The sequence below is a fragment of the Pinus tabuliformis genome, chromosome 3_1 (genome assembly GCF_031772625.1).
Source record: "Pinus tabuliformis cultivar Carrire ecotype Pingquan chromosome 3_1, CPIR1, whole genome shotgun sequence".
Classification (NCBI taxonomy): Eukaryota; Viridiplantae; Streptophyta; class Pinopsida; order Pinales; family Pinaceae; genus Pinus; species Pinus tabuliformis.
In genome coordinates, this window is record NC_142301.1 from 788,434,314 (window position 1) to 788,454,067 (window position 19,754).

Sequence of the window (19,754 nt, forward strand, 5' to 3'; positions counted from 1 at the left end):
TAATAAGCTCCTACACTTTATTTAATATGCTCCAAATTCAACCATACTTCGCTCCTGGACCTGTTCTTACGCCAACTTACTTTAATGTTAGCCTCTCCGATTCAAAAGGAAACTTGTCTGCAATCTTGCATTTGTTAATTATTGTGGACAACAATGTCGAACCAGTTTTTCAAGATATTTGTGATGCTTCCAAGGTCTAGTAGGTTTTTCAATGTGCGATACATTTGTTGGTTGTTTTGGGCAGCGATGTCCGACAATTTTTCCCACTAATGTGTGATGCTTCCAAGGCCTTGCAGGTTTTTCAAAGTGCGATAAACAACAGATAGATGGTTATGCAATACCATAAAGTGAGGGCTTTGAGGCTTTTTCAAAACGAATATGGACATTTAGAAAAAGGAGTTGTTTTTAGTGTGATTTTTTTGGAGTTTCTAGTATTATAATTTGGTTGAAAATTTTGTGGTGAAATCTTGATTTGTATTATTTAAACTAGTTTTTTGACTATATATAGATTCAGCACCCTAACAAATCTCTAAAGTACTTCTATTATGATTTCAATAAATCCCAACAAAATTTTAGAAAAATTATACAAAAAAAATCCACCAAAAAAATCACATTAAAAACAACTCGTTAGAAAAAATGTCACTACTAGAGTGTAACTTCGTGAGGTGCAAAGTGGCGTCTACCCGTTAGCTTTTCAAACTGAAATCAGACTTTCAATCATGCATATATAAATAAAATAAATAAGTCTTAACATAAAAATTTATGTTGTTTTAGTTATTGTTGAGGTGTATCTTTATCACTTTTAACCATTGTAAGTGTGAAAACAAAGAGGCTTAGGAGATCATACTTCATTTGTTTTGGTTATTATTGAGGCGTATATATTTCTTTTAAGAATGGTAAGTTTTAAAAAATGAAAATAAAGAAGTTTGAGGAGCCTAGGAATGAAATTGAATTGTTTAAAGTAATGAATAAATTATATATAAATGATATATATTTTTAATGAGAGAGTTAATTTATATTAGGTTGTGATTTAAAAAAAGTACATATTGGTAATCATAATAAACAGTGTTTTAGTTTCAATTAAGTGATTATGTAAGGGAGTTTATTCTCAATTAATTAGTCATGTATAATACAAAAATTTATGCATAGATAATAAATTTTAGTAAAGAAGTCGTGCATATAAACTAAGTGATAAACTAAGTGATCAGCTAGTGGTGCATACAAAACTTGATTTTACTTGAGTAATTAAAGTGCAACTAATGCATCTTGGAAGGAGCACTTATGTTGAAAGAGAATATTATCACCGGAGAAAGAGTATCTAGGACCAAGTGCACTATGAACTAGGTAAATATGCATGTACACTAATACTCTACTTGAAGCAAACTAAGGTGTGTGCAATAAATGGGTCCTAATAATATGTAGCCATATTAAGTACCCATGTACAAAACAACTATGAAAATATATGAAATATGACATTTGTTCCTCGATGATGTGCATTCTACTTGTATTTATCATTTTTCTTAACGATTTCATGCGTTGTAAGCACATGGGCCTTGCATTCTTCAAAGCACCAAACTTTTATGAGCTCATCTTGTTTTTACAGGAGTGATTGAATGCATCCATATTAGGATTTTTTGTGGATTTTTCCTAGCTACTCTCATTGTTAGCTTTGAAGTGTGAAAGGAAGAAATAAACACCCAGTACTTAGTAGCAACTTTGAGAGAATATAGATGATTACATGCTTCTCTTTCTTGTCTATTCCACATGCCTTGATTTGTAGAAGCAAAGATTTGAACTTTGTGAAGAAGTATTGCAAGGTATCAAAACTACTTGGGCTCAATGAGTTGAGCTCATTCTCCAACTGGTATCCTTGCAGTTCATCATGTTTCCTTAACATACCCTTTAATGTGGTCGAGACTTCATTTGGCGTGGAAGAATATATCCAAACATATTGAAAAGTGTAACAACTTGAATGCTTCATTTATCTTATTAAAATAGTTAACTGTGGAATTAACATCTAATTCAGTTCCCATAGTAATCTATAGAGTCCTTTGCTTCTGAGTAGAAAGAGATTTTGTTTCCATTCAACATAATTGAATGGTATGAAGATCACTAACAAGGGCTTGTACATTCCCTATACTCTATGACTATTATAGCCCTTTGTCGCATGCAAACAAAGATATGGGTTTCTTCTCAGAAGCTCTTCTTGTGCTCTAATTTTGATTAAGTGTGAGAAATTTCTAAGTAATTAAAGTGCACAAGGATAAGTTGGCACTTGTCTACAAGGAGAATATTCCCACCCAAGGAAAAATATCATGGACCACATGCACTATGGACTACAAGATTTGGGAAAATATGAACTAAGTAAAGATGCACGTACAATAATATTTCCATCAAGAAGTCTTTGAAAAATGACTTAGAATTAACAAATAGGTTATGTACAAAGCCTCACAAATGTGCAAAGTTCTAATATTTCCACCAAGAAGTCTTTGAACAATGACTTACAATTAATAAAACCAAAATTTAAGAAAAAAATTCACCAAATTATGACGAAAAACTACAAAAAAAAAATCCATCATCTTTTTAAAAAACAACACAAATGCCTTCCATACATTTTTCATTACTTTACCCACCCACTTTTATGGATGTTGAAAAGTGATAAACCATTTACACATTTAAGAACTAGCAATTGCTCCTAAAGGTGCAAAGGTACACTGAAGGAATAGAAGATTTGGGAAGATCATCTTGCCACTCACTCCAATGCAAGCATCATTATTCGTTTCTATGAGTGAAACAAAATCACTTCTTGATAAGAATATGTAGATGATGGATATCTAAAGTCATTCAGTGACGTCTGTACCGCGTGTTGTCCCGGGTGGTTGGGACGGAGCACTATTGCCTTCCCCACCCAGGTTCGATTCATGCCGAACATGTTGAGTTGCCGCGTGCAACATATGTAAGACTTGTTGGGTCGCTATCAAGTGTGATGCAATGAATTGTACGGGTATCAATTGTACAGATTGTATATATTGTAATATAATGCTTCTTCAGTGGGGATCCCCCCCTTTAAAAAAAGTCATTCAGTGACGTTAGAAAGGGGCATACAAATCTCTGAAGAGGACTCCACCTGTTAGATTTTAACGACTAATGAGAAAATTAGGTTGCATAGTCGGCCAGTTCGACGAAAACCACTTGCAACGACCTTGAAGGTGTCATGTAATACGAAATTGAATATGAATGTTATAACCTGAACTTGCCAATGCCACTACCGAAGCACTTCCACTCATCAAATTAGAATAGAGCAAAGCATTACTCAAACACCTCAACAATGGTGATGAAGATGAAAGGGATAATTAACAACCTCTTACTTATCGTGTGTGTGTGTGAGTGTATGCTTACACCCCTCTCAATGGTTGATCCATACAACTGTTTTGTGGTGTTTTGTGAGAATATCGAATATATAACGTTAGTGCCTTCCACAGAAATCTAAACCAGGTTTTGGTCTCTCTGGTGGGGAATGTTTCTACAATGGGATTTGATACATCTAGTGTTGATTAGGGGCAAAACAACTCCAATATGGTTTATGGGGTTTCCCAATTTAGGGGAGACTTAAGCTCCTCCAATTGCAAACAATGTGTGGAGACTGCAACTAATTATATTATATCTGACATTGATGGATGCAACAAAACTTTTGCATTTGTTATGTCGAACGACTGCTTCTTACATTACGACAATCATAGTTTTTCCAACTATTTTAGTGAGAGCACCAAAAACTATGTTTGGTGCAACCATGCAGAAAATAGTCAGGCAAATCATTAGGGGTTAGCTCATAAATATTCTCTATAAAGTTGCGAAGAGTCCCAATCTTTTTGCAGCAGATAAAGACATTGTGCCTTATAATTCAACAAAGCACATCTACAGCTTGGCGAAGTTCTAATATTTCCACCAAGAAGTCTTTGAACAATGACTTACAATTAATAAATAGGTTATGTACAAAGCCTCACAAATGTGCAAAGTTCTCTAAAATACTGTCACTTCTTATAAATATTTTTAATAAAAAAATGGGATACGTTTTCTTTTAAATAATAGGAAAACCTATCATAATATAGTGATCAAACTAGTAGTGGGGACAACAATCACTAGTTGCTATCCAAAAATTTAGGTTGACTCTTCATTATTATTCAAGGAAAACCACCTCATTAGTGGTCTAGAAGAGGGTGAACTTCCATTCATGTGAGATGCCTTTAGGTCTTCAACCATTAACATGATGTCTAATGAAGACAAGCTCTTAACAAAGTAGAAACAATTTTAAGTCATACTCTTCCATTGTTAGGATAAAGTTTTTATTCAATAAAAATTGAAATATTAAATAATATTTGGGTTGTTTTAGTGGTTATTACTCATAATTTTTTTTTCTTTCTTTTTCAAGCCTTGATTTTTATTTTTTGTGAGCAATGTTGAGACTAGGTAGAGTGCCAGATCAAAGGACTAACCCCAATATTAGATGAGAGAATGATCTATCCATCTACAATATGTGTCAAGATTGTATGAGAACCTGGATGCCTAGTCAAACATTTTTTATCCTTCACAAGTAGCTGCCACCCTCAACTCCCTCATAAGATTTGAACCAATAACTTGATAGGAGTTATTACCCAAACTTAATTTAATTATATATATTTTTAAAAATTAATTCAACCCCTTTATAGTTAAAATTAATATTTGACCACCCGACATAGAATAGACAATGAAGGGTGTTGTGTTAATGCACTTTATGGTGAAAAGATCACCAGGATTTGAAACCCCATGGGCAAAAATCCAACCATGCTAAGGGCTAGAATGGCCCAGGGTTTGCTCGGTGATTTTGACTACTCTACTACTCTCAAATTACTTAACAAAAAATAAATATTTATTTATTAAATTATATGTTTTTAAAAATTATATTTTTAAATATAAAAATAAATACAACACCTTTATATTTAAAAGTAATATTTGACCAGTGGACATATAATAGATGGTGAATGGTGTTCTGTTAAGGCACTTTGTGATGAAAAGGTCACCAGGGTTCTAAACTCCATGGGCAAAAATCCAACCAAAGGGCTAGAATAACCTAGGTTGTGACTGATCTAAGAGGATTTTCACTGCTTAAATGCCTTTAAATCTATGTTACTCAAGTCACAAATTAGACATATCAATCATATCAAAACTCACAATATTTCATAAAACAAATATATTAAAAATTCCTCAGCATTATTATAAATTTTAATTAAAAATAATGTAAAAAAATCAAATGAACATTTTTAAATACATTTTTACAAATGGTCGGAGAGGAGTACAATTTCCTTAGAATAATAGAAAATTTCCTCCCCTCCCCGACACCTTCAATGTGACCCCGCTACCGCGCTCTGACTAAATGAGTCGTTGATTAGGGAAGAGTCTAACGAGGCGATATTTTATTATTTTGGGGCGAGAAATTTTGGTCACAATAAGTGCATCGTTAGACTAACTTCAATGTGGCTCCATTATCCCTGCTATTACTGGAAAATAAACCATAAAATTTGTGAAAGAAAAGCAAGGACTCATAGCTTCACAACGAATATTATATATTATTTAATTTACATGATATTAACAAAATTTAATATTTAAGATTCCAACCAATATAAATATTAAATAAAAATATTAAAAAAAATCACATGAGCATATTTAAGTTACGCCTTTTTAAGTGGCGGGAGGATTACAAACTTCAAATCTGGGATAATAAGAAGATTTTCTCTCGGAAGAAGATTTTCTCTCCCTTCCTGAAACCTTCAATGTGAACCCGCGGCCCCGCTATGACTAATACAAAAAATGATGGGTCGTTGATTACGTCATTTCAAGTGCAGAGACTGACGAGGCGATTTTTTATTTTTTGGGCAGATTTTGCCGTCGCAAAAAGTGGCATAGTTAGACTATATTTTTCTTTTAGTTGTAGTTTAACCAGATTGTTTTTTCTTTGAAACTCATGAAAATGTTGGTTGTATTTTGAAAAAATCCGGTAAGGAATTTTGTAAATCCAAGTTATAGTTGTTAAACTTCAAAATTTTAGGTGCTTTAGATGTTTTTGATGGCGCTGAATCTATTTACACTATCAAAAACATGATTCAAACACTGCCTCTACAAGATTTTTTGAAATGTTTTTGCCCGGATTCCGGCCATTTGGTCATCTGGACAATTCCACCGCCTCCGTAGACGACTCATTTCCTTTATAGTGAATGCCAGTCAACTTCAATGTGGTCCTGTCACCCCCATAAATGTCGCGAATGAAAAGGCAATACTCCATTGAAGTCAGCGACGATCACAGCTTCGCAATGGAGGAGACGTGCAAGGATGTATTGCGTGGAAGTAATCAACTATGTCATCTATGACACTTTAATTGAATGTTCAAAGATAGTTTTTTTTTTTGCTGTATTGAGGCAATTTTGCTCGGATGGTTAAAAATTTTACAAAAAAATATGATAGGAGTGTTTTAATCTTGTTTTTTATGGTAGAAATGGATTCAACACCATCAAAAATCTCGAGGCGCCCAAAATATTGAAGCTTGACAGTTGTAACCCGGATTTCCAAAAAATTATACTGGAATTTATCAAAATCTCACTGAAATTTTCATGGTTTTCTGGCGAAATTTATGTCTTGTTAGACTACGCTGATTTTTTTATCGTGAAAGATGTTTCCTACAAAGTTTTTAACGCTTACTCAAAATTTAATTTTAACCAAAGTCCGATAGATATTTTTTAAAACTTGAGCGTAAGTTGTTTAATCTATAGAATTATAGTGCCTCGAGGTTTTTTCGGGTGCTGAATCCATTTATACATTCAAAAATGTATTTTAAACAACAAAACTCACAATCTTGCTTGAAATTATATTTTCAGATTCCACTAAAAAAAATTATTTCTTCTATAAGTTAGAATACGCCAAAAGAGGTATTTGATGGTACAAAAACATCCAATGTTCCACATGGATGTGTCCTCAAGGGTGAGGGGTGTGATTAAGATTTTTCACTCTCTGAGGACAGGGAATCCTTGGGAAATGTTTCCACATGTCTCTCTTTTGAGGAAACACAAATGGAAACATTTTGCCAATATAGAGGATGTGTTTCTCCAATGTGGAGGATGTGTTTCCCTTGGCTGTCCTCCTTAATTTTCTTTTTAACCATCATGAATCAATAAGTCGATGGAGTAATCTCGACAAAGGCCAGGATCGAACCTCGTAGCTGCCATTATAACACCAAGAGTATATCCAACATCCCACAACCCAGATATACCAGAAAATCATAGCTCAACCTAAGATTGAGATGTCAGGGGACCACCAGAAACTAGAGATGGGATCCCAGACACCAACGACACACCTAAAAACAATAATTTATGAGTGAGGAAGCTTGATATTCAACCTTAGGCCCTACTAATGCTATGTAATTAATGGCAATATTAAATTCTTAAACTAAATGTCACTTTTACTTAATTTTTTAACACTATCATTATAATGTTTGAGAATAGTTCCAATTTCATTGGATTTCATATACAAAAAAATAGAATTTTAAATCCAAAATTTAGTAGACTTAATCGATTTTTGGATTTCAGGTTTGGGGAAAATTGAAACATTTCCATTGAATTCTATCATGTATGAAGGTATGGAACTAGCATTAAATCAAGAGCACCAAGTCCTCTATGTACCTCGATGTTGGTGGCATTGACTGTTAAATTCATTTGTCATGACTAGTAAAAATTTACCCATCACTGAACCATCGATGTACCTAAGGGAATGGATCTTTATCCCTAGTTTTCCTAGGCAAACTGGATTTTTTGGCATGCTTCGCCTTATCCTTGTTTTCCCCCAATGGCATCTGCGGAGTGGGTCTCCCCCCTTCCCCCTCTGGATGTTATTGTCGCCTTCCAATCCATGGTTGCCTCCCTCCTGAAGCACCCCCGCCCTGTTGCATCTGCCCCTTCCAAGTTTGTGAAGAAGAACATTAAGGTCACAAAAGTCTCTCTTCCGGATGGCGTCAGGAAAACCTCCCTGGTTTATTCTGAAAGAGCTCTCATAAGGAAATTCACAAGCATGTGGTCTTCTCCTAAATCAATGGAGACTTGGATCAAGAAAACTTCGACTCCTATGATGTTTGGCGAAATCGCTCTTTCAGCTGTTGGAAATGGCTTCTTTATGTTTTTATTCGAAGTTGAAGTAGATATGGATGTTATCTTTCATAATGGACCACACCTCTTTGGCTCCAAAGGAATGTACCTTAACAAATGGACTATGGATTTTAACCCAAATGAGGACATTCCCAATGCCATTCATGTATGGGTCAAGCTCCATCGTCTCCCCATTTATTGTTAGAGCAATGATTATCTTCAGGTCAATGACAATGGTGTTGGAAAATTCCTGGACAAGGCTGAGCCAAAAGGCTCTCAGTTTCCCTATGCTAAAATATGTGTGGAAGTGGACTTGGAAAAAGGACTTCCAGCGGAAATCAATATAAACTTGGGTAAATGGAAGCACAAACAAGTTTTAGATTATGAAAAATACCATTCAAATTTAGACACTGCCACGAATATGGTCACTTTGCCAGAGACTATCCTAAAAATGGAAATGAGAAAATTATGGATGCTCTGGCCACACAAGAGGAGCAGTGGCAACAACGCAAGAAATCCTCGAAAGGCAAGGGGGATTCGTCCAAATCTCGACCCTCCTCTAATGTGGCTCCCTCTTGTTCGAATCCGTTCAAAGTTCTTAGTGAGGGGGAGGTGGATGTGGATGTGTCTCCCCAAATTATTGTGGATGAGCTTCAAGAAATAAAAGAAGGAGAAGTTGTGGAGAATAGTTTGAAAGAGGTTGTCAATGAAGCTCCAAAGTCTGTTCCTGTCCCCGAAGCTCCTCTGATTAGTCTGCATAAAGTTTAGGATCAGGTGGTAACTCAGAATTTGTCCCAAAATACCTCCTGGGATGATCAGAGTAGTAGCCAGGAAGAAAACTCCAACAAGAAAGTGGGAAGGCCAAACAAAAGGACCCATAGAGAAAGGGAAGCATAAATAAACAAGAAAATGAGGAATCAATATGTTATTTCAGACTTTCTTAAAGGAAAAAAATCAAATAAAAAAGGTAAGGATGGTGGTCGCTCTTCTCCCACCGTTAATTTATGAAAGTTATATCGTGGAACATAAGGGGACTAGGAAACCCTGCAAAAGTCCTAGCAGTCATGTATTTAATAAAGCAAGCTTCTCCTTCGGTAGTATTTCTACCAGAGACCAAGTTAGATGAACATGAAACCTTGAAAGCGGCTAACAAAATTTGGAGAGACAACTCAGGTTCATCTAATCCTTTCGGGGAACTTCAAGAGGGCTTGGTATATTCTGGCTGAACAATAAATTTTCCCTAATAGAGGAAATCAAGACAAAATCCTGGATAATGGTTCTTTTAGAGGAATAGGAGAAAGGAAATAGAATCCCTTCATAAATATCTATGGTCCAGTTCTCCACTGTGACAAGCCAGACTTCTCGACCTCTCTAGAGATCCTAAAGAAAATAAACTTTCATATTAACAGTGTGGTGGGAGGAGACTTCAACATGGTCTTGAATTCCTCGGAACAAAAAGGTGCCTCTTCAATCAAGGACCACTTTCGAGATAGAATGGAGGACATTCTATCTTGTTGGGATCTACTCGACATCAAGCCCAAGTCTCGGAATTACACCTGGTCAAACAGAAGGGTCAGTGTCCATTTAATCACCGCCAGTTTAGAAAGATTCTTTTTGCATAGTAATTGGATTCTCAGTGGTCTCGACTGCTCCTCGTCTATCGAATCCCTTGGAGATTCTAATCATCGCCCCATTATGATCACCATGGAAAAAGTGGAAAAACTTGGGCCGCTACCATTCAAATTTAATGCAGACTGGTGCCAAGATGAAAAAGTTGGGGAAATGATAAAACAAACCTGGACTCCGAAAATCCGTGGATCTCCCAACTATGTTTGGGAATCCAAACAGAAAAACGTTAATAATGAACGAAGGAGTTGGATCAAAGAATGCTATCAACCACCTGGCAAAAAAGGAAGGAAAAAGTTCAAGAGTTAGAAGAACACTACAAAACGATGGAGGAAAGTCATATTGAAGAGTCACACATACAAAAAGAAAAAGACCTCTCCTCTCAGATCTTCAGTCTAAGAAGGCAGGAAGAAAACCTACGGAGGCTCAAATCCCGTAGTATTTGGTTAAAAGCTGGAGACTCAAATACTGCTTATTTCCACACACAATCAAAGGCTCGAGAGAACATGAATCGTATCAAGGAAGTAAAGGTGGCGGGTGGGTTGATAGTTAGCACCGCATCTGGAATCAAACAGGGGGCATTCAACCATTTCAACCCTCTTCTCAATCCGGAACTCCCGCCTTTGGTTGGGGCTCCTGAATTTCTTTGGGATCTCCCCCAAGTTGTCTCTCCCCTCTCTAACTTTTCCCTTTTTGATGTAATTCTAGAATATGAAGTTATTAATGCTATTTGGCTCCTGGAACCTGAGAAGGCCCCAGGACCAAACAAATTCTCCATTATATTCTATTGTTTATTTTGAAATGCCATTAAAATAGATCTTATTAGAATGTTGAATTATATTAGGGTAAAAAAGAAGTTGGGGGGTAGCACCAATTCCGCCTTCCTCGCTCTGATTCCAAAAGAAGCCAATCCAACCTCCTCCTCCAGATTTCGCCCCATCTCTCTTTGCAACTCTTCCTATAAAATTCTTACGAAAATCATTGCCACAAGAATCAAACCTTTATTTCCCTCCATTATCTTTGAGAAAAAGGGTGGGTTTATGCAACATCAAAATATTCTGGACAATATCATTCTGGTACATGAAGCTATGCATTCAAGGAACGAAGAGGGAGAAACTGACATGATTATTAAATTGGACATGGAAAATGCGTTTGATCAGGCAAACCACTCCTTCCTCTTTCTCGTCATGGAGAAACTAGGATTCAATTCCGAATTTATATCTTGGATCTCCTTGGATCGCCCCTCTTATCAATGGGCGACTTGGGGCCTTCTTTGCTTCCTCTAATGGATTGCACCAGGGATGCCCCCTATCTCCTCTTCTTTACATTCTTATGGCAGAATATCGTAGTTGCAATCTTGACGTTGGTTGGCTTAATGGTTCCCTCCCAAGGCTCGTTATTGCTAGAAACGTCAAAGCAATCAACCGCTCCCAATTTGCTGATGATACCCTCTTTATTGTTGGAGCTTCCTTAGTGATAGCTTCTCGATTCAAAAAAATCCTAGAGGGGTTCCTTTTCCAATCTGGGGGTATGATCAACAATTTAAAATGTCAGTTAATTGGAATTGCCAAAGGGACTTGTTGAATGCAATTGGCCGATTGTTGGGAATTCCGGTGGATACTCATCGCTCTTCCTTTGAAAATATCTCGAGATTCCTATTTCCCTAAAACAATCACCAGCGGAAGAATGGGGAAATATCATTCAAAAAATTAGGAACAGAGTGTAGCCTTGGGGTGTCTGATAGCTCAACCTAGAAAGAAGGGTCACTCTCATCAAATCGGTGCTTTCTTCACTTCTAGTCTATATTGGGGTTGACCTCCTAGCTCTAGGTTACATCAATCAACAAATAAGAAAACTTATCAGGAATTTCCTTTCGCAAGGAGGAAAGGGGAATGAGCATAAATTCCATCTGGTAAATTGGAATATCGTTAAACAACCTAAGAAATTCGGTGGGCTGGAAATAAAAGACCTAGAACTAATGAACCTAGCATTGGGGGCGAAATTGGTCTGGAGGCTCCTTTCAAATTCTGATGAGTGGTAGAAAATGGCTTTCATCGGAAAATACTTTCACAAAAATCATCTTAATAGACCAGAGGATGAATCCTGGGAAAAGAAAGGTTCAAAAATATGGATATTATGTAAAGCCTCATGCTCTCTCATTCTGAATCATCTTGGCTGGCTTTTGAGTAATGGGTATCCCATTCAAGTTGGAGTCGATTGTACGTTAGGAATTGATCCTGCTCTCTCTGTTTGGATGGCCGATCAGGGGCTCTCTCATCTCGCGAATACCTCTTGTTGTTTTTAGTGTGATTTTTTGAAGTTTCTAGTATTGTAATTTGGTCGAAAAATTTGTGGTAAAATCTTGATTTGTATTATTTAAACTAATTTTTTAATTGTATATATAAATTCAACACCCTAAAAAATTTCTATAGTACTTCTATTGTGATTTCAATAAATTCATGTCAAATTTTAAAGAAATTATATAAAAAAAATCACAAAAATCTTTAAAATATGACACTAGAAATCGTTAGAAAAAATGTCACAACTAGAGTGAAACTTCCTAAAGTGCGAAGTGGCGTCTATCCGTTGCTTTTCAAAATGAAATCAGACTTTCAATCATTCATATATAAATAAAATAAATAAGTCTAACATAAAAAATTTATGTCATTCATATATAAATAAAATAAATAAGTCTAACATAAAAAATTTATGTTTTGGTTATGGTTGAGGTGTATCTTTTATGACTTTTAACGATTGCAGAGTGTGAAAACAAAGAGGGTTAGGAGATCATAATTCATTGGTTTTGGTTATCATTGAGGCGTATATATTTCTTTTAAAAATTATAAGTTTTAAAAAATGAAAATAAAGAAGTTTGAGGAGCGTAGGAATGAAATTGAATTGTTTGAAGTAATGAATAAATTATATATATTTTTATTGAGAAAGTTAATTTACATTAAGTTGTGATTTTAAAAAAATATATATTGGTAAATTATTAATAAATAATTTTTTAGTTTCAATTAAGTGATTATATAAAGGAGTTTATTCTCAATTAATTAGCTATATATAATTGAAAAATTTATGTATGGATAACAAATTTCATTAAAGAAGCTATGCACATAAAGTAATAGTGGTGCATACAAAATTTGATTGTACTTGAGTAATAAAGTGCAACTAATGCACTTGAGTAATTAAAGTGCAACTAATGCATAGACAAGGAGCACTTGTGTTGAAGGAGTATTATCAATGGAGAAAGAGTATCTAGGACCAAGTGCACTATGAACTAGGTAAATATGCATGTACACTAATACTCTATTTGAAGCAAACTGAGGTGTGTGCAATAAATGGGTCCTAACAATATGTAGCCATATTAAGTACCCATGTACAAAACAACTATGAAAATATATGAAATATGGCGTTTGTTCCTGGATGATGTGCATTTTACTTGTATTTATCATTTTTCTTAATGTTTTCATGTGTTGTAAGCACATAGGCCTTGCAATTCTTCAAAGCACCAAGTTTTATGAGCTCATCTTGTTTCTATAGGAGTGATTCAATGAATGCATCCATATTAGGATTTTTCAAGCTACTCTCATTGTTAGCTTTGAAGTGTGAAAGGAAGAAAAAAACACCCAGTACTTAGTAGCAACTTTGAGAGAATATAGATGATTGCATGCTTCTCTTTCTTGTCTATTCCACATGCCTTGATTTGTAGAAGCAAATATTTGAACTTTGTGAAGAAGTATTGCAAGGTATCAAAACTACTTGGTCTCAATGAGTTGAGCTCATTCTCCAACTAGTATCCTTGTAGTTCATTATGTTTCCTCAACATACCCTTTAATGTGGTCGAGACTTCATTTGGCGTGGAAGAATATATCCAAACATATTGAAAAGTGTAATAACTTGAATGCTTCATTTATCTTATTAAAATAGTTAACTGTGGAATTAGGATCTAATTCAGTTCCCATAGTAATCTATAGAGTCCTTTTCTTCTGAGTAGAACGAGATTTTTTTGTCTTCGTTCAAAATAATTGAATGGTATGAGGATCACTAACGAGGGCTTGTACATTCCCTATTCTCTATGATTGTTATAGTCCTTTTTCCCATGCAAACAAAGATATGGGCTTCTTCTCACAAGCTCTTCTTGTGCTCTAATTTTGATTAAGTGTGAGAAATTTCTAAGTAATTAAAGTGCACAAGGACAAGTTGGCACTTGTCTACAAGGAGAATATTCCCACCCAAGGAAAAATATCATGGACCCCGTGCACTATGGACTGCAAGATTCGGAAAAATATGAACTAGGTAAAGATGCACGTACAATAATATTTCCATCAAGAAGTCTTTGAAAAATTACTTGAATTAATAAATAGGTTATGTACAAAGCCTCACAAATGTGCAAAGTTCTAATATTTCCGCCAAGAAGTCTTTGAACAATGACTTAGAATTTATAAATAGGTTATGTACAAAGCCTCACAAATGTGCAAAGTTCTCTAAAATACTGTTGCTTCTTATAAATATTTTTAATAAAAAAATGGGATATGTTTTCTTTTAAATAATAGGAAAACTTATCATAATATAGTGATTAAACTAGTAGTGGGGACAAGAATCACTAGTTTCTATCCAAAAATTTAGGTTGACTCTTCATTATTATTCAAGGAAAACCACCTCATTATTGGTCTAGAAGAGGGTGAACTTCCATTCATGTGAGATGCCTTTAGGTCTTCAACCATTAACATGATGTCTAATGAAGACAAGCTCTTAACAAAGTAGAAACAATTTTAAGTCATACTCTTCCATTGTGATTTTCTGAATGTGATTTATGCCGAAATTTCTTCTTATAATTGTTATGGATCACAGAAGCCTCAATTCATCCAAAAATTTAATATTTAAGATTCCAACCAATATAAATTTTAAATAAAAATATTTTAGAAAATTAGATGAGCATATTTAAGTTACGCTTTTTTAAGTGGCGGGAGGATTACAAACTTCAAATCTGGGATAATAAGAAGATTTTCTCTCCCTTCCGGAAACCTTCAATGTGACCCCGCCACCCCGCTCTGACTAATACACAAATGATGGGTCGTTGATTACGTCATTTCAAGTGCAAAGACTGACGAGGCGATTTTTAATATTTTGGGGTAGATTTTGCCGTCGTAAAAAGTGGCATCGTTAGATTATATTTTTTCTTCAGTTGAATGAGCTTGTTTTCTTCTCTGAAAGTCATGGAAATTATGGTCATATTTTGAGAAAATTTGGCAAGAAATTTTGTAAATACAAGTTATAGTTATTAAACTTCAAAATTTTAGGTGTTTTAGATGTTTTTGATAGCGTTGAATCTATTTACACCATCAAAAACATGATTCAAACACTGCCTCTATAAGATTTTTAGAAATTTTTTTGCCCAGATTTCTACCACTTTTTGTCATCACAACAATTCCTCCACCTCCATAGACGACTCCTTTCCTTTATAGTGAATGCCAGTCAACTTCAATGTGGTCCTGTCACCCCCATAAATGTCGCGAATCAAAAGGCAATACTCCATTGAAGTCAGCGGCGATCACAACTTCGCAATGGAGGAGACGTGCAGGGATGTATTGCGTGGAAGTAATCAACTATGTCATCTATGATACTTTAATTGAATGTTCAAAGATAGTTTTTTTTTTGGCTGTACCGAGGCAATTTGGCTCAGATGGTTAAAAAATTTACAAAAAAATATGATAGGAGTGCTTTAATCTTGTTTTTGAATCTTGTTTTTTATGGTAGAAATGGATTCAACAACATCAAAAATCTGGAGGCACCCAAAATATTGAAGCTTGACAATTGTAACTCGAATTTCCAAAAAATTATACTGGAATTTATCAAAATCTCACTGAAATTTTCATGGTTTTCTGGCGAAATTTATGTCTTGTTAGACTACGATGATTTTTTTTTATTTTTTTATTATTATTATTTTTTTTTTGTGAAAGATGTTTCCTACAAAGTTTTTAACGCTTACTGAAAATTTAATTTTAACCAAAGTTCGATAGATATTTTTAAAAACTTGAGCGTAAGTTGTTTAATCTATAGAATTCTAGTGCCTCAAGGTTTTTTCGGGCGCTGAATCCATTTATACATTCAAAAATGAATTTTAAACAAAAAAAAATCACAATCTTGTTTGAAATTATATTTTCAGATTCCACTAAAAAAAAAATATTTCTTCTATAAGTTAGAATATGCCAAAAGAGGTATTTGATGGCACAAAAACATACAATGTTCCACATGGATGTGTCCTCAAGGGTGAGGGGTGTGATTCAGATTTTTCACTCTCTAAGGATAGGGAATCCTTGGGAAATGTTTCCCCATGTCTCTCTTTTGAGGAAACACAAATGGAAACATTTTTCCAATGCAAAGGATGTGTTTCTCCAATGTGGAGGATGTGTTTCCCTTGGCTGTCCTCCTTAACTTTTTTTTAACCATGATGAATCAATAAGTCGATGGAGTAATCTCGACAAAGGCCAGGATCGAACCTCATAGCTGCCATTATAACACCAAGAGTATATCCAACATCCCACGACCCAGATATACCAGAATTTCATAGCTCAACCTAAGATTGAGATGTCAGGAGACCACCAGAAACTAGAGATGGGATCCTAGACACCAACGAGATGCCTAAAAACAATAATTTATGAGTGAGTAAGCTTGATATTCAACCTTAGGCCCTACTAATGCTATGTAATTAATGGCAATATTAAATTCTTAAATTAAATGTCACTTTTACTTAATTTTTTAACACTATCATTATAATGTTTGAGAATAGTTCCAATTTCATTGGATTTCATATACAAAAAAATAGAATTTTAAATCCCACTCAAAATTCAGTAGACTTAATCGATTTTTTCATTTCAGGTTTGGGGGAAATTGAAACGTTTCCATTGAATTCTATCATGTATGAAGGTATGGAACTAGCATCTAATCAAGAGCACCAAGTCCTCTATGTACCTCGATGTTGGTGGCATTGACTGTTAAATTCATTTGTCATGACTAGTAAAAATTTACCCATCACTGAACCATCGATTTACCCAAGGGAATGGATCTTTATCCCTGGTTTTCCTAAGAAAACTAGATTTTTTGGCATGCTTCTCCTTATCCTTGTTTTCCCCCAATGGCATCTGCGGAGTGGGTCTCCCCCCTTCCCCCTCTGGATGTTATTGCCGCCTTCCAATCCATGGTTGCCTCCCTCCCGAAGCACCCCCGCCCTGTTGCATCTGCCCCTTCCAAGTTTGTGAAGAAGAACATTGAGGTCACGAAAGTCTCTCTTCCGGATGGCATCAGGAAAACCTCCCTAGTTTATTATGAAAGAGCTGTCATAAGGAAATTCATGAGCATGTGGTATTTTCCTAAATCAATGGAGACTTGGATCAAGAAAACTTCGACTCCTATGATGTCTGGCGAAATCACTCTTTTAGCTGTTGGAAATGGATTCTTTATTTTTTTATTCGAAGTCGAAGTAGATAAGGAGGTTATCTTTCACAATGGACCACACCTCTTTGGCTCCAAAGGAATGTACCTTAACAAATGGACTCTGGATTTTAACCCAGATGAGGACATTCCTAATGCCATTCATGTATGGGTCAAGCTCCCTCGTCTCCCCGTTTATTGTTAGAGCAATGATTATCTTCAGGTCAACGACAATGGTGTTGGGAAATTCCTGGACAAGGATGAGCCAAAAGGCTCTCAGTTTCCCTGTGCTAAAATCTGTGTGGAAGTGGACTTAGAAAAAGGACTTCCAGCTGAAATCAATATAAACTTGGGTAAGTGGAAGCACAGACAAGTTTTAGATTATGAAAAAATACCATTCAAATGTAGACACTGCCACGAATATGGTCACTTTGCCAGAGACTATCCTAAAAATGGAAATGAGAAAATTATGGATGCTCCGGCCACACAAGAGGAGCAGTGGCAACAACGCAAGAAATCCTCGAAAGGCAAGGGGGATTCGTCCAAATCTCGACCCTCCTCTAATGTGGCTCCCTCCTCTTTGAATCCGTTCAAAGTTCTTAGTGATGGGGAGGCGGATGCGGATGTGTCTCCCCAAATTATTGTGGATGAGCTCCAAGAAATAGAAGAAGGAGAAGTTGTGGAGAATAGTTTGAAAGAGGTTGTCGATGAAGCTCCAAAGTCTGTTCCTGTCCCCGAAGCTCCTCTGATTAGTCTGCATAAAGTTCAGGACCGGGTGGTAACTCAGAATTTGTCCCAAAATATCTCCTGGGATGATCAGAGTAGTAGCTACGAAGCATACTCCAACAAGAAAGCGAGAAGGCCAAATAAAAGGACCCATAGAGAAAGGGAAACATAAATAAACAAGAAAATGGGGAATCAATATGTTATTTCAGACTTTCTTAAAGGGAAAAAATAAAATAAAGAAGGCAAGGATGGTGGTCACTCTTCTCCCACCGTTAATTTATGAAAGTTATATTGTGGAACATAAGGGGACTAGGAAACCCTGCAAAAATCCTAGCAGTCAAGGATTTAATAAAGCAAGCTTATCCTTCGGTAGTATTTCTATCGGAGACCAAGTTAGATGAACATGAAACCTTGAAAGCGGCTAACAAAATTTGGAGAGACAACTCAGGGTCATCTAATCCTTTCAGGGAACTTCAAGAGGGCTTGGTATATTCTGGCTGAACAATAAATTTTCCCTAATAGAGGAAATCAAGACAAAATCCTGGATAATGGTTCTTTTAGAGGAATAGGAGATAGGAAATAGAATCCCCTTCATAAATATATATGGTCCAGTTCTCCACTGTGACAAGCCAGACTTCTAGACCTCTCTAGAGATCCGAAAGAAAATAAACTTTCATATTAACAGTGTGGTGGGAGGAGACTTCAACATGGTCTTGAATTCCTCGGAAAAAAGAGGTGTCTCTTCAATCAGGGACCACTTTCGAGATAGAATGGAGGACATTCTATCTTGCTGGGATCTACTCGACATCAAGCCCAAGTCTCGGAATTACACCTAGTCAAACAGAAGTGTCAGTGTCCATTTAATCGCCGCTCATTTAGACAAATTCTTTTTGCATAATAATTGGATTCTAAGTGGTCTGGACTGCTCCTCGTCTATCGAATCCCTTGGAGATTCTAATCATCATGCCATTATGGTCACCATGGAAAAAGTTGAAAAACTTGGGCCGCTACCATTCAAATTTAATGCAGACTGGTGCCAAGATGAAAAAGTTGGGGAAATGATAAAACAAACCTGGACTCAGAAAATCCATGGATCTCCCAACTATGTTTGGGAATCCAAACAGAAAAACGTTAAGAATGAACTAAGGAGTTGGCTCAAAGAATGCTATCAACCACCTAGCAAAAAAAGGAAGGAAAATGTTCAAGAGTTAGAAGAACACTACAAAACGATGGAGGAAAGTCATGTCGAAGAGTCGCACATACAAAAAGAAAAAGGCCTCTCCTCTCAAATCTTTAGTCTAAGAAGGCAGGAAGAAAACCTGCGAAGGCTCAAATCCCGTAGTATTTGGTTAAACGCTGGAGACTCAAATACTGCTTATTTCCACACACAATCAAAGGCTCAAGAGAACATGAATCATATCAAGGATGTAAAGGTGGTGGGTGGGGGTATAGTTAGCACCGCATCTGAAATCAAACAGGAGGCATTCAACCATTTCAACCCTCTTCTCAATCCGAAACACCCGTCTTTGGTAGGGGCTCCTAAATTTCTTTGGGATCTCCCCCAAGTTGTCTCTCCCCTCTCTAAATTTTCTCTTTTTGATGTAATTCTAGAATATGAAGTTCTTAATGCTATTTGGCTCGTGGAACCTGAGAAGGCCCCAGGACCAAACAAATTCTCCATTATATTCTACTGTTTATTCTGGAATGCCATTAAAATAGATCTTATTAGAACGTTGAATTATATCAGGGTAAAAAAGAAGTTGGGGGGTAGCACCAATTCTGCCTTCCTCGCTCTGATTCCAA